This window comes from Lepus europaeus, chromosome 16 (assembly GCF_033115175.1).
Source record: "Lepus europaeus isolate LE1 chromosome 16, mLepTim1.pri, whole genome shotgun sequence".
Taxonomy (NCBI): Eukaryota; Metazoa; Chordata; class Mammalia; order Lagomorpha; family Leporidae; genus Lepus; species Lepus europaeus.
The window spans coordinates 47,907,599-47,922,147 of NC_084842.1; the positions used below are offsets into that span (position 1 = coordinate 47,907,599).

A 14,549-nucleotide genomic window follows, 5' to 3' on the forward strand; every position below is an offset into this window, starting at 1 on the left:
AAGAAGTAATACAAACTGTGGACCTGTGCTATCCTTTGCCTCATTCCCCCAGTTACAATATCTTCCAAAACTATGGCACAGTATTGCAACCAGGATATTGACAGTGATAGAGACTACGCACAGAACTGTTCTATTATCACAAGGACCCCTGTGTTGTCCTTTCACAGCCACATCCACCATCTTCCTTGCTCCTTGACTGTCCCTAACCCTTGGTAAATGCTAATCTGTTTTCCATTTCTGTAATTTTGTCTTTTCAAGAATGTTGCAGGAATGGAGTCATCCAGTGTGTAACCTTTGGCATTGGCTTTCTTCCAATTTACATAATTCCCTAGAGATTCACTCAAGTTGTTCCATGCACCGATACTTTGTTCCCTCTTATTACAGAGTAGTATTCCATGGTATGAATGTCCCACAGTTTGTTGAACCATTCACACGATGAAGGTTATCTAGATTGTTTCCAATTTTTTACTGTTATGCAGGAAACTGCTATAGGAATTCATGTTGTGTAAACATAAGTTTTCATTTCTTTGCAATAAATGCTTAGGAGTATAGTTTCTGGGTCATGTGGTAATTTAATTTTTTAAATGAAAATTATTTTAATTTTTTTTCTCTACAGCTGAATATACAAAGACAACGGAAGTAATACATTATTCTGCTGTAAAGATGGGTGGGATATGTCAGAATCTACTTACTGAATTTTAAATACTTGTCTAGAGAAACTGTCTGAAGAAAAGCAGGAAAGGCTTTGACAGGAGCACTTTTATGGAGGGACACAGTGCAAGTGTGCCTGGCTGGCAATGTTGTGTATCACATCTCTCACATTTGTGTCTTGGTTCCTCCGTGGAACATCCTCTTGGGAGGCACCACGTGGCACACAAATATCTGTGGGAAGGAACAGCTTTCTTCCGCTGCCGTGATAGGCATGGCTCTCCAGCAGGTGACGGTGCCTTGTGCTGTTCCACTGTGAGCTGCGGCGAGATCTGCATGAAGCTCCTTTATACCTGCTGTTTCTAGTGCTAAATAAAGAAGAGCACGCTGAGGGTTTTCAGCATAATTCTTCAGTTCCTGGATACTACTGTGTACTTTGTCATCCAAAATCTTGTTATCTTTTTCATCAATGATTTTGTAAGCTGTCTTTTAGGCAGATTGTGTCTTTTGACAGCAGCTTCCCAGCCAGTTTTTCTTCTCCGGCCCCAGTGGAAGGGGCGGGAATTCTGGCTCTCGGTCTTTGCTGGGGCTCTGTGAAGTCAGTCTGGGGCCAGTAAGCAGGCCTGCATCTGGTGCTACACAGAGCTTCCACATTTCAGTGGCTACGGGCTGATCTGGTGAATTGTCATGGTATTTATCTTCCATTTTTTTTTTTTTTTCCAAAACTGCGTTTGTGTCAGTCCAGTTGGCTTCTCAGAGGCTGAGTCTTTCACTGGAGCCAGTTCCACAGTGCGGGCCCTCCGTGCAAAAGCTGTTTCAGATTCTGCAGGGAGCAGCAGGGCGTACAGATAGCTACGTAATCTCGTTTCAGCAGCACCTCCAGTCAGTGGTGGTCAGGGGCTGTCGCTCGGTCTGCCAGCAACCAGAAGGCTCTGTCCCAACACCATGGCCCTGGGAGCTGCCGCACGAGCATACACACAGGTCTTGGGGTGACTGATGGTGGCACAGAACAACGACACTGAAGTAATTTAGTTTTACAGGAAACTACCAAACTTTCCCAGAATTCTTCACAATTTTTCATTCCCACCAACGATATATGAATGATTGAGTTGTTCAGAATCCTTGTCAGCGTTTGATAGTGTCACTATATTTATTTTAGCCATTCTCATAGCTGTGAGGTGATATCTCCTCATGGTTTTCATTTTCATTTCCCTAATGAACAATTACATAGATCATTTTGTATATGCTTATTTGTTACTTGTATAATCCTCTTTGGTCAAATGCTTTTAGTAAAATGTTAGGCATTTCTAACTGGATATTTATTATTACTGTTTATTTGAGTTCTTCTTGTAATCTAAATACTAGGGAGAAACCACAGATGTGTGATTTCTGAGTATTTTCTCCTAGACTGTAGCTTGTCTTTTTATCTTCATAATAAGGCTTTTTGCAGATTAAAAGTTTTAATTTTGATGAGTTCCAACTTATCCGTTTTTTTCTTTTATGGGTCATGCTTTTTGTATCAAGTTTAAGAACTTTTTACATTGCTTTCATCCTGAAGAGTTTTTCCTTTTTTTTTTTTATCATTTGCTTATTTTATGCCTTTAATTCTAAAAATTTTATAATTTAAAATTTTATATTTAGGTCCACAATCCATTTTGAGTTGATTTTTGTCTCAGTTAAGGATAAGACTGGCGTTGAAATTCACTAAAATTTCTTTTATTATATTTGTGTTGATTTGAGAGGGAGATTTGAGAAACAGAGTTAGGCACTCCTCATGCTTCCATATGTTGATTCACTCCCTGAATGCCTGCAACAACCAGGGGTAGACAGTGGCTAGAACCAGAGCCAAGAGCAGAATCCAGATCTCCCATGTGGATGACAGGAATCCATTTACCCAAGCCATCACTGCTGCCTCCAAGGGTCACCATTGGTGGGAAGCTGGAGTCAGGAGCTGAAGCTGAGGGTGGAAGCCAGGCACTCTGCTGAGGGATACAGCTGTCTTAATCACTAGGCTAAAGGCCTACCCTGGGTTCCATTTTTGTCAGAAAGAATACCGTGCACTGATTGTTAATCCTGGGAGTTCTACAGCTACACGGAGGATAACAGAGATCATTCTGCTGACCACAGGAATACAAGTCCAAACACATCTGCCCATTGCATCAGAGTGTTGGAGTTGCCAAGGGAAAATGCGTCACAGTTGAGGACATGGACCAGTGCTTTGCTCACACAAAGAACAGTATCAGCTTTAATGTGAGTGGTATGCATGGGTCTTCTGTGGCCAGTGAGTGCCTCTCAGTAGTCTATGTAGGACAGTTTGCCTATTGAGCACCTCTTTGATGCGGCATTGAAAGGACCCAGCTCCCTCCTGGCTGCTAATGGATGTGGCAGTGGAGTTGGCCAGGTGGCATGTGGCACACATGCTTTAATAGAACATAGGAGCACACAAAGAGCTTGTAATAGGGCAAGATAGCCCTGCACAAAGCATAGATCTGTCACAAGCCGTGTGGGCTCCTTATCTATTGGTAAGAAGTATTTCAGGCCCAAGGTATGAGTGGAGACCAAAACATTGTGTACATGAGATTGCCTTTACCAACAAAAATTTTTGGCCTAAAGGACATTCAGTTCCTTCAGCATCATTTGTGGAAATTCATTGATTTGCTCCCATTCAGGGGCTGGTGCTGTGGTGTAGCAGGTAAAGCTGCTGCCTACAGTGCTGGCATGCCATATGGGTGCTGGTTCAAGTCCCAGCTGCTCCACTTCCAATCCAGCTCTCTGCTATGGCCTGGGAAATCAGTAGAAGATGGCCCAAGTCTTTGGGCCCCTGTACCCACGTGGGAGACCCGGAAGAAGCTCCTGGCTCTGGCTTCATATTGGTCAAGCTTCAGATCATTTCATTTCTGGCCGTTGTGGCCAGCGTGAACCAGTAGATGGAAGTCTCTCTCTCTCTCTCTCTTTCTTCCTCTCTCTCTCTCTCTCTGCCTCTGCCTCTCTGTAACTCTGCCTTATAAATAAATAAATCTTTTAAAAAATGACTCAGACATAATTGAGTAGATCTATTTGTGTGTTGTTATTCTTTTCCATTGACCTATATGTCTGTTTCTCTGCCAATTCCACACTGTCTTAGTTACTGTAGGTATATATTAGGTGTTTTTTTTTTTTTTTTTGAGGTCTTCCTTTGCCGTTGGTTCACCCTCCAATGGCTGCCGTGGCTGGCGCACTGCAGCCAGCGCACCGCGCTGATTCGAAGCCAGGAGCCAGGTGCTTCTCCTGGTCTCCCATGGGGTGCAGGGCCCAAGCACTTGGGCCATCCTCCACTGCACTCCCGGGCCACAGCAGAGAGCTGGCCTGGAAAAGGGGCAACTGGGACAGAATCCGGCGCCCCGACCAGGACTAGAACCTGGTGTGCTGGCGCCGCAAGGCAGAGGATTAGCCTATTGAGCTGTGGCGCCGGCCTATATTAGGTTTTAATATTGGGTGGAGTCATTCTCCCCACTTCATTGTTTAAGATTGTTTTAGCTATTTTAAGGCCTGTGACTTTCCATATAAATTTCAGAATAAACTTGATCTATGTCAAAGATAAAACTTGATGGAATTTTGATAGGAGTTACATTAGTTATTAGTCCATTTGGAAACAGTTAATATCTTTATTACATTAAGTCATTCAATCCATGAGCATAGAATACCTTTCCATTTTTCTGGGATTTTAAATGGTTCTTTTATTAACATTCTATAATTTTTGTTTTGATCATGTACATATTTACTAAGTCCGTAGCTGATTTTTTCATTTTCTTTGGAGTGACTGTAAATGATATTGTCTTTAATTTTAATATGTTCATTGTTAGTATGTTGAAGTGCAGTTGATTTTGGGGTTTTGATCTTATATATTTCAACCTTGCTAAAATCACATAGTAGGAGGTGTTTTTTTTTTTTTTTTTTTTTTTTTTTTTGTATGCTCCTTAGGATTTTCTCCATGGACAACCATGTTGTCTGGAAATAGAGACAGTTCTAACCTTTTGTATGTCTTTATTTGTTTTCCTTGCCTTACTGCAGTGGTTAGAACTTCCAGTGTTGTGCTCAGTAAGAGTGGTGGGAGCAGACATCCTTACTTTCGTCCCAATCTTGGGGGGAAGGTTCAGACTCTCACTATCATTTAGCTGTGATCTTAGCTGTAGGTGTTTTGCAGATGTTCTTCATTAAGTGTGGTAGTTCCTGTCTGTTCCTAACTTCCTGAGAGTTTTGTTGTGAATGAGTCTTCTATCACCTGTTTTTCTAAGTAAGGTCTTATTAGAACACAGGCACACTTATTTGCTGTCACTGTCTGCTTTTGCAGTATGACAGTTGAATTGAGTAGTTGTGATAGAGGCCATATGACTCTCAAAACCTAAACTATTTATTATCTGATCTATTATCTGGATTATGTTCTGAATCCTACAATAATTTTGTGAAGTCTTTTTTTGGTTGTCATTTTTTTTTTTTTACTAAGTCACTATGGGCTTAGTAAATATGTACATGATCTAAATAAAAATTATAGAATGCTAATGAAAGAAACATTTAAAATCCCAGAAAAATGGAGAGGCATTCTATGCTCATGGATTGAATGACTCAATGTAATAAAGATATCAACTGTTTCCAAATGGACTACTAATGTCTGTTGGAGTTCTTCCTGGCTTCTGATATCATATGTTGGCTGCAAACTCGTAATGATTTCACATGTGCATTCTCAACTGGTAAAGACCTAGAGCCTGAGTCATTGGCTGGTGCTAACCCCAAGAGAAAGCAGAGAGAATAACTGTGTATGGATCTAACTGCCTTTCAAAGGCCCTAGGCATGCTGTATTTCTGCCAGTCGTAGTGTTTTGGGATGTTCTAGCATGTTAACCCAAAAACTGCTAACTTCATATTTTAACCATTATTTGAACAAATTACTTACATTACACTTATTTCATGGCCTGAAGCTTCTTTTCTGTCCGAATTCTTTGACTTTCACTGTAGTCAGCATTGCTGTGTTTGAGAACGTGCACGCCATGGAAAGATACAACTTTGGTGATACCTAAGAATGCAGTGAAGTGTTGCATTACGTACTCAATATTGTGGTTACATATTTAACATAATGTGTATTAAATATATATGCTATATATTTATTATACAAAGAGATTTTATATGTTAAGAGGGTTTAGGGGCCGGCGCTATGGCGCAGCAGGTTAAAGCCCTGGCCTGAAGCGCCGGCATCCCATATGGGCGCCGGTTCTAGTCCTGGCTGCTCCTCTTCTGATCCAGCTCTCTGCTATGGCCTGGGAAAGCAGTAGAAGATGGCCCAAGTCTTTGGGCCCCTGCACCTGTGTGGGAGACCTGGAAGAAGCTCCTAACACCTGGCTTCGGATTGGCCCAGCTCCAGCTGTTGTGGCCACTTGGGAAGTGAACCAGCAGATGGAAGACCTTTCTCTGTGTCTACCTCTCTCTGTAACTCTTTCAAATAAGTAAAATAAGTCTTTTTAAAAACAGAGGATTTAAAGATTTTTATATATTAAGGAGATTTTAAAGCATTTAGCTTTGATAAGTTTCTTGCTTTGTCTGGATTAGCTGTAGCTGGATAAATTGTGACTTGAGTCCTTAAGTTAGAAAATAAGTGAGCATACTTTTAAAAGATTTATTTATTTATTTGAAAGGTAGAGTCAGAGAGAGAGGGAGAGAGAGAATGTGAGAAATCTTTCATCTGATAGTTCACTTCCCAGGTGGCCAATGGCTGGAGCTGGGCCAATTCGAGGCAGGAGCCTGGAGCTCCATCCAGGTCTCCTGTGTCAGTGCAGGGACCCAAGTACTTGGGCCTTCTTCCGCCATTTTCCCAGGTGCATTAGAAGGGAGCTGGATCGGAAGTGGAGCACCCGGGACATGAACCAACGTCCAAATGGGATGCTAATGTTGCAGATGATGGCTTAATCTGCTGTGCCAGAACTCTGGCCCTGTGAACATGCTTTTAATTGCTGGAAGATAAGCCATCATGGTTTTGTTTTATAGATTGTTAATTGATGTAGATATTAGGTCCTCTATCTCTACATACACATTTTATTCTGCTTTCTTGGACTACTCTCTCCAGAACATGCCTTCAGTGACAATCTCCCTTTGCTTTCTTTTTGCTAATTTCCCTTTTTCTAATTACTACTTCTTCCCTCAGCAGTGTCTTCTCTTATTCTCCCATTTTGACCCTGCTTGTCTTCTGAATCCCTAGCATTTCTTTAATACTCATTTGGCATGTAATCATATTGTTTGAAGACATCTTATTTTGTTGTCTGGTTATTGCTTAACTTTACAGTAGTTATTTAACTTTAATGTATGTATGTATTTTCTCTGAAAAGGCATTGGAAGTTGAGCAAGGGCTTATTTACTTATTTAGCCCTCTTCCTGTGTCTATGCATATTTGTGCTGTACAATGACTGTTAGTTCAATGAGTGAAAGAAAGAATGATTGAGGTTATACTGTGTGTAATACTATGTTTGGAAGTTGTCTTTTCTGTAAAATCCTTTTCATACAGTGCAGATCAATAGATATTAATATTAATGAATCTCAATAAATGGCTGCTATGTTTTTAACTCACCTTCAACAGAAACTATCCATCTTTAGAAATTTGATTATGATTGCTTGTTGTATGCCCAATAGCTGACTTTCCAGATAATTATTAGAGACATAAGCTCTTAGCTTCTGTATTAGTGTTTAATATTTATGGCAGAGAAGTCTTCGTACAAATATGTAAAAATATTTGTGAGTAAAGTAAATGGTTCCCAGCATGACAGAAAAAAAAAATTTTATCTTAAAAAAAATCTGCAGTTATCTGCAGTTTCCCCAAGGTTGTGTTTACATAAAAAAGACATTGTTTTATGTTCCGGAATCAAGAGATGATTTTATGATTTAACAAGTTCCATGAAGAACTTTGGTAAGGTTATCAGTGCCAGCATAACTACTGCAGAGATCACATAGCAATATTAGTCTCTGGATTTATTGAGTTGGCTGCGTTCCTTTAGTATCATTCATGTTTTTCTCCTGAGGGTACCACTTTCCTCTCTTGACTTAATACCAAGATATGGAAACGCATTTGTGCTGCAGCGTATGATGTTGGGAAATGAATGCTTGCTTATTATCTCTCTCTACAGGACCTTTCATGACCATAGGTAGGTTTTTGCCACCTTAATATAAACAGGCAGCATTCAGAAGTGTGTTCTCTAACAAGGGACAAGTTGGTTTGGTGACGGCACCAGTACTTCATGCTTGGACAGTGATCAGAACTGCACTCCAGATGCTTATTAACTCTATGTTCTTGGATGACTTTGCCTCAGTTTGTCGTTTGTAAAGTGGAGATAGTGGCTCCTGCCTCGCCTAGATGTTTCTGCGAATGGATAACAGGGAAAGAACCCGGCATGGTACCCAGCTCCTGGCGGATGCACAGAGCATGTCTGTTGCAGTACAGTGTATATAGTGGGGACATTATGGAACATCTTACCGCCAAGTTTTTGCCCCCTGTTTGGTGAAGGTGGCTGAGGACTATGCATCATCACACTCCCTGAAAGAGCTGCAGTGCGAGGCAAGGAGGCAACCAGGCCACAGGCTAACCCCGACCTTGACCTCAACTTGAAATGCAGCCTCCGTTTCAGAAGGCTTGATGATGGGGTCCACCTATGCGGCAAGCATGGTTGCTTATTATGTAAGCCCGTGGTTCTCTCATCACTTGGGGAAAGAGTCTTTCAAAATGACATGTGGAGGCCAACATGGGCACGCATATCCTCAGCTCCCATTTCCTTGCTTTCTGGAGGTGGTGGCACTCCTGGCTGCTCCACTCCAGTTTCTCATGAGTGAGTGCCTTGTGGGTCAGTGAGCTCCTGTCAGACAACAGGTGCAGCAGAAGTGGGGCAGTTCCTCAGCAGCTCTCGGTGATGCATGCAGCCTGTAGCAGTTGGGCCTCCAGCTGCCTCTGCCTCTGCGGTCCTTTTCCCAGAGTCCTGTGCCTTCCCAGGGTACCTGCACACAGCCCTGCCTGGGAGAGTGGCGTCAGGAGGGGAGAGAACAGGGCCTGAGGGTGGAGGCTGTGGAATCTCAGCATTTCAGAGTAGAGGATGATGAGCCTCTAGGATAGATGGAAAAAGTAGCTAGATAAGGACTGCTCATGAAACCAGGAGAGAAGAGGATATGGAGAAGAAAGGGATGGCCAGTCGCAACCCTGGGACCTGGAGCCAACTTGGCTGACCTTGGTGGCAAGGGGGAGCAGAAGGGCAGAAGCCAACACCAGGGTCGGGTGGTGAGGAAGTGAGACCAGAACAGAATCCAGCTTCTATTTCAGCAGGCTTGGCTGGAGAGTGAAGGAACTAGGTCAACAGGTAAGTTCAAAAGGGATATCATTTTTAAACATGGGAGAAACTCAAAAATGTGTATATTATAAGGGGGAAGAGATGGGGGGATATTGATGAAAATGAACCCATTTAAATGTGCACTGCCCTTTGTCATTTTACATGTAGATTTTCATCTTAACTTCTTGACCACTTGTCTGAACCCTTTAAAAATTTGTTCATTTATTTTTATTTGGGAGAGAAAGAGTGTGCAAGAGAGAGCACAAGAGCACTCCCATTAACTGATAGATTCACTGAGAATCCAGAAGTGATATCTTAATTGAGGTCAAATGATTACTCACCTTTTGTTTTTGAATTCCTAGTTATTTTCAGTTTCCTTTGTCTCTGACAACTTATCCCTCTCTCCCTTCCTCCCTCCTTCCTTCCTTGTTTTTTCTCTCTCTTTACTTATTTATTTATTTGGAAATCAGAGTTACAGAGGGAGAGAGGAGAGACAGAGAGAGAGATTCCATCTGTTGGTCTACTCCCCAATGGCCACAATGGCTGGTGCTGGGCCAAGCCAAAGCCAGGAGCTTCTTCCAGGTCTCTCACTTGGGCCATCCTCTGCTGGCTTCCCAGGTGCACCAACATACAGCTGGATTGGAAGTGGAGCATCATGTGGGATGCTGGCACTGCAGGCGGCAGCTTAACCTGCTGTACACCACAGTGCCGGCCACCTTTTACTGGTTGTTTTTTTATTTTTACTTTACTTATTTATTTTTTTACAATTCTGTCCTTTTGGATGCCACCAGTATTGTATGGAATCTGGGTATGACAACTTCTTATTCTCCATTGGCCCCTTCATCCATCCATCCTTGGCCATATGTTAACCCTCCCTAATTATGTTTAAATTGTTACTTCAGGAGCAGGCATTTATTACAGTGGTTACCATAGTACTTGGGATGCTTATAGCCCACACCAGAGTGCCTGGGTTTGAGTCCTACTTCTGCTTCTGCTTCTAGCTTCCTGCTACTATGTATTGTGGGAGGCAATTGTTGGATTCCTACCACCTGTATTGGTGACCTGAATTGAATTCCTAGCTTCTGGTTTTGGCCTTAGTGCTGGCTGTTGTAGACATTTGGAGAGTGAAAAAGCAGTGGTCTGGTAGAAATCTCTCCTTCTGCCTGTCTCTGTGTCTCTGCCTTTCAAAAAAAATTCTGTAAAATTTATGTTAAGACATAGCTCAGGCCATTTTATTCACTCGATTGTCACTAGTTTTCTCACTTTTAGGCTTAATTCTTTGGAGGTTTGGGATGTAATCCCAGCCAATTTCTCCCAGCAAAGGAGAAAGAAACACATAAAATAAACTCTGATTTAGAGCTGATTTAAAAACTGACCTGGGAAAATTTAGTTACCATTTCCCAGTAAGTACACCATAACAGTTGTATTTGGAGGGGGAGAGGTGAATTGAAGGAAGATGTCCCTGCAGTTTGGAAACCTGTTTGTTGTTGTTTCCCTCCCCTTCCCCTTATTCTTCTTCCTCCTCTTCTTTCCTCTTTCTCTCCTCAGCCAGTTTGAAACGGAGTTTGGTAATCACGTAGGAAACTAGAATGAAGCTGAAAACTGAGATGGTGTGTGTGGATGTCGATACGGGTATCTGCTCACATCCAGGCTGGGTACTCTGTGTGATGGAGCTGGGCCCCGTGCTCACTGAGGAGTCTCTTTCCAGCACCCTGACTTGGAGCCGCTCATGGCCCCTTCGCATGGCTCCTGCAGGAGCTGCAGGGATCCCCTGTGCCTCGTCCCTGGCCCTGCCATTTACCCCTGGGCTGGATCTGACCCTTTCTGGGCAGAGTCTCCTCCAGAGCTCGTGTGCCTCTGCTGTAGAGATGGAGCTGTGACCGGTCCATGCTGGCGTGGACATTAACCGTGCTGTGTCACTTTGGAGAAGGTCTATGTTCACTAGGGGAGGTGGAAGGGCCACACAGAAGGCAGCAGAAATGGTCTGACTGTGCTCCTGCTCTTCCTGCAGTTTTATTATTGAACATGTCCTTGGATTCGTGAAAATGATAAAGCACTTCCCCGTCTCTGTTGCTGTCTTTGTTCAAACCAGTTCAAGGAATTTTTCCACTTGTAACTTTGTATCTTCATCTTTATTCCAGATTATTTCCCCCACACAGATAAGAATTCAAAGCACAGGCATAATACAGTGCACAAGTGAGGACAGGATTTATTTTAAAAAGAGAAATAACATGTATTCACATGTGAGTGTGTGCCAACCCCTATGGAGAGCCGTCGTGAGTGGGCCAGAGAGCTGCCATTGAGGAGAGAGCGGGGAGGCAGCCTGAAAAGGATCCCTAAGCATGGTCAAGAGCTAAAAAGTGCCCCTCCCTAGTATCGAGCTGCTTTATGAGGTAGGGGGTAATGCCTTAATTGAATATGCAACCAGGATGGAATTTAGTGCGCATAAGGCTCTTTGAGATTTTCATGGCGCCTCCCTTTGGAGTTTAACTTCCAGATGGCCATCACAGTGTCTTCCCCTCTCTGACCCTGGATGAGACACAGGTGCAAGTGGGGAAGAGGGGCATATCACACTGACAGGCGAGGGGATAGAGGTACAGTGCGGGGCTGGCAGAAATTCCAGCTCATCTATTCCTACCTCATCTTCCTGCCTGGTTCCCCATGTCAGAACAAAATGAATATAAACACCCTGCTTATCCTCAACTCTAGGCTGTGTCTCTAATGGAACATAACTAAGAATAAGATTTTAAACCAGTGATCCCCGGTTAGCTTGTCATGAGAACTGCGTCTGGAAGGCTGTGACAGGGTCACAGGAATGCTGGATGTTTACTTACGTTGTTCCAGTTCTCATCTCTGTTTTCCAAGATCCTGCCTGCAGCAGTTACCAGGAAGCGTGCCATGTGACAGTGTCCTGGAGGCTGTGGATTGGCTTCTCCATGACACCCCACCCCCAACCCCATCACCACAGATTTTAGCATTTCCTCTCAAGCATGTGGCGCACAGGTTTAGGTTCAACAATCAGGTGATGGTTGCCACCTGGCTCAGGGTGTGATCCAGTCCTTTCACTGGGGGCCGGTGTTGTGGCATATCAGGTTAGGCCACCGCCGGCAATGCAGGCATCCTGGCAATGCTGGCATCCCGTTTGAGAGCCAGTTTGAGTCTCAGCTGCTCCACTTCTGATACAGCTCCCTGCTAATGCACTTAGGAGAGTAGCAGAAGATGGCCCAAGTGCTTTGGCCCCTGCACCCATGTGGGAGACCTGGAAGAAGCTCCTGGCTTCAGCCTTGCCCAGCCTCAGTTGTGGCCATTTGGGGAGTGAACCAGGAGATGGAAGATTGCTCTCTGTTTGTCTCTCCTTCTCTCTCTCTGTAACTCTGCCTTTCAAATAAATAAATAAATAAATCCTTTTTTTTTTTTTTAGAAAAAGCTTATCACTTACATGTCTTGGTGCCAACTTATTAAGTATTGCATCATAAACGCTTGGCCTTTCATTGCTCTACCCCTTCTTTTTTATTTATTTATTTTTTATTTATTTTTTGACAGGCAGAGTGCACAGTGAGAGAGAGAGACAGAGAGAAAGGTCTTCCTTTGCCGTTGGTTTACCCTCCAATGGCCGCCACTGCCGGCGTGCACATTGCGCTGATCTGAAGCCAGGAGCCAGGTGCTTCTCCTAGTCTCCCATGGGGTGCAGGGCCCAAGGACTTGGGCCATCCTCCACTGCGCTCCCGGGCCACAGCAGAGAGCTGGCTTTCCACTCCCTTCTTTTAAGGAAAAACTCTACTATTCTTCCATCTTGGTTCTTCAGAAGTTAATGATCACAGGCCTCTTGGCCTGTCCAACAGCTCCCATAGCCACTTAAAGCTTTTCTCTTCTGTTCAAGCCAGGCCTGCGCCACTCATCAAAGCCAAGGCGAGTGGCCCTGTGGAATAACCACTGAGTGTAGGCTCTGGAGTTCCGAATTGTGGATCTGTTATTAATGTGCTGTGCAGCTTTGAGCACTTTGCCTTCTCTGGTTACCCATTAACTTACCTAAGAATATGCTTGAAAGTAGAGTTACTGGAGGTTCTTCTTCCATTTTGGCACACAATGATTTTAAATGCTTTGCGTTGTGCTTAGCACTTCCTGTGTTCCCCTCAGACTTAATCTCCTTCAGAAATTTACGAATCGTAGCTCGAAGCCCTGCATCTTTCTTGCATGGCCTTGCTTTTTTCCCACTGCTCTGTTCTTTTTTCCTCCTTAAGGCAGAGGCAGAGAAAGAGAAAGAAAATGGAGACATGCGGCATGGTTGCTAAACAGCTACGCCACAGTCTCTTTCTCAACCTGGAGGAAGTTGCTTTGGCAACCATGAATCCACGGCCCTGCCTCTGAACTGACTTCATCCTTCCGCAGTGTTAGTTCATTTCGGTGGGATGGCTTCTGAACACATTTTTGTCTTTCTAAATCTGTTTTCCACTCTGAAATTTCTTAAAGAGATCAAGTCTTTTTTTTTCTCTGTCTGAATATATGAAAGTACAGTTGAAGCAAACTCGCAGGCTGTTTAGGAAGACAACCACATTGTGATTTCCTCTGTGTGTGAAAATTCCTTCCAGGTGGACTGTGTGTGGATCTTTTCTCCGTGGACTGTTGGTTCTGGGGCTAGCCCACAACTCCATAAAATGTCTTCTATGTGAAATTTGCTCACAGCTTTGCTCTACAAAGATTGAGCTCCCCTAATTATCGTGTGCTGCTTTCCCTCCCAAAAGCTGATCTCCCCTAATTACCATGCACAGGGTCTTCACACTGGCTGTGCAGTGAGGCCATAGCCCGACAAACTGGCAAATAGGGAGGTAGCAAATGGAACAGAGGCCGGCTGAGGCTGGATGCTGGGGCAATGCCTGGGCATGCAAATTGAACAGAAGAAACAGGGATGTTCTGGATGATTCCATGCACAGGGATCCTCCTTTGAAGTTGCTGGCACCCCTCTGGTGGTCTGAACCTGGCATACCATAGCCAACATATATAACCTGCACCTTGGCTCAGTGCCCAGTTCTATACCATGGGAGTCCAAAGCTATCCTTAACAATTTTTAAAATTCCAGTGTGTGTGTGTGTGTGTGTGTGTGTGTGTGTGGGAGAGAGAGAGAGATGAATGTTGTCATGGTTACCTCTGCTTCTGGGTGCCTGCATCTGCAGATACTATGTTTTTCATGTTGAATTGACCCTTTTAGCACTTTCTACCTAAATCCCACCCATAACACCTCTGAGAATTTCCTGAGGACTGGGGTGGGAGTGATGGAGGAAGGAGTACATAGCAAAGAGGTGAAAGTCCTTCCTTGGTCAGCCCTTCCTGGTCATTTCTGCTTCTCTGTGCCTTTCTCACCTTGCCTGGCAACAGCTTCCCATGAGTCTCCTTTTCTCCCACAGAACACAGGGAGCACTTTTGTCGGGAGTTGTAGCTAAAATGGCCTCATCTTCTAATTCAAAACCTTACCAAGTTACTTTCTTAAACAAAGGCAGTGGACTTTGTATACATTGACCTAGGATAAAATGTTCTAATGTTGGAGCTCAAACTGGATGCCAAACTAAGGGGA

At 43.7% G+C, this 14,549-nt stretch overlaps 1 protein-coding gene and 1 pseudogene across 2 annotated transcripts in view; one reads left to right on the top strand and one right to left on the bottom strand.

Moving 5' to 3' along the window:
* MSRA (methionine sulfoxide reductase A) overlaps positions 1-14,549 on the top strand; it is a 410,272-nt gene that overhangs the window by 29,159 nt on the left and 366,564 nt on the right. The gene's annotated exons all lie outside the window — the stretch shown is intronic.
* Positions 605-13,359, bottom strand: LOC133775446 (NADH dehydrogenase (ubiquinone) complex I, assembly factor 6-like; annotated as a pseudogene).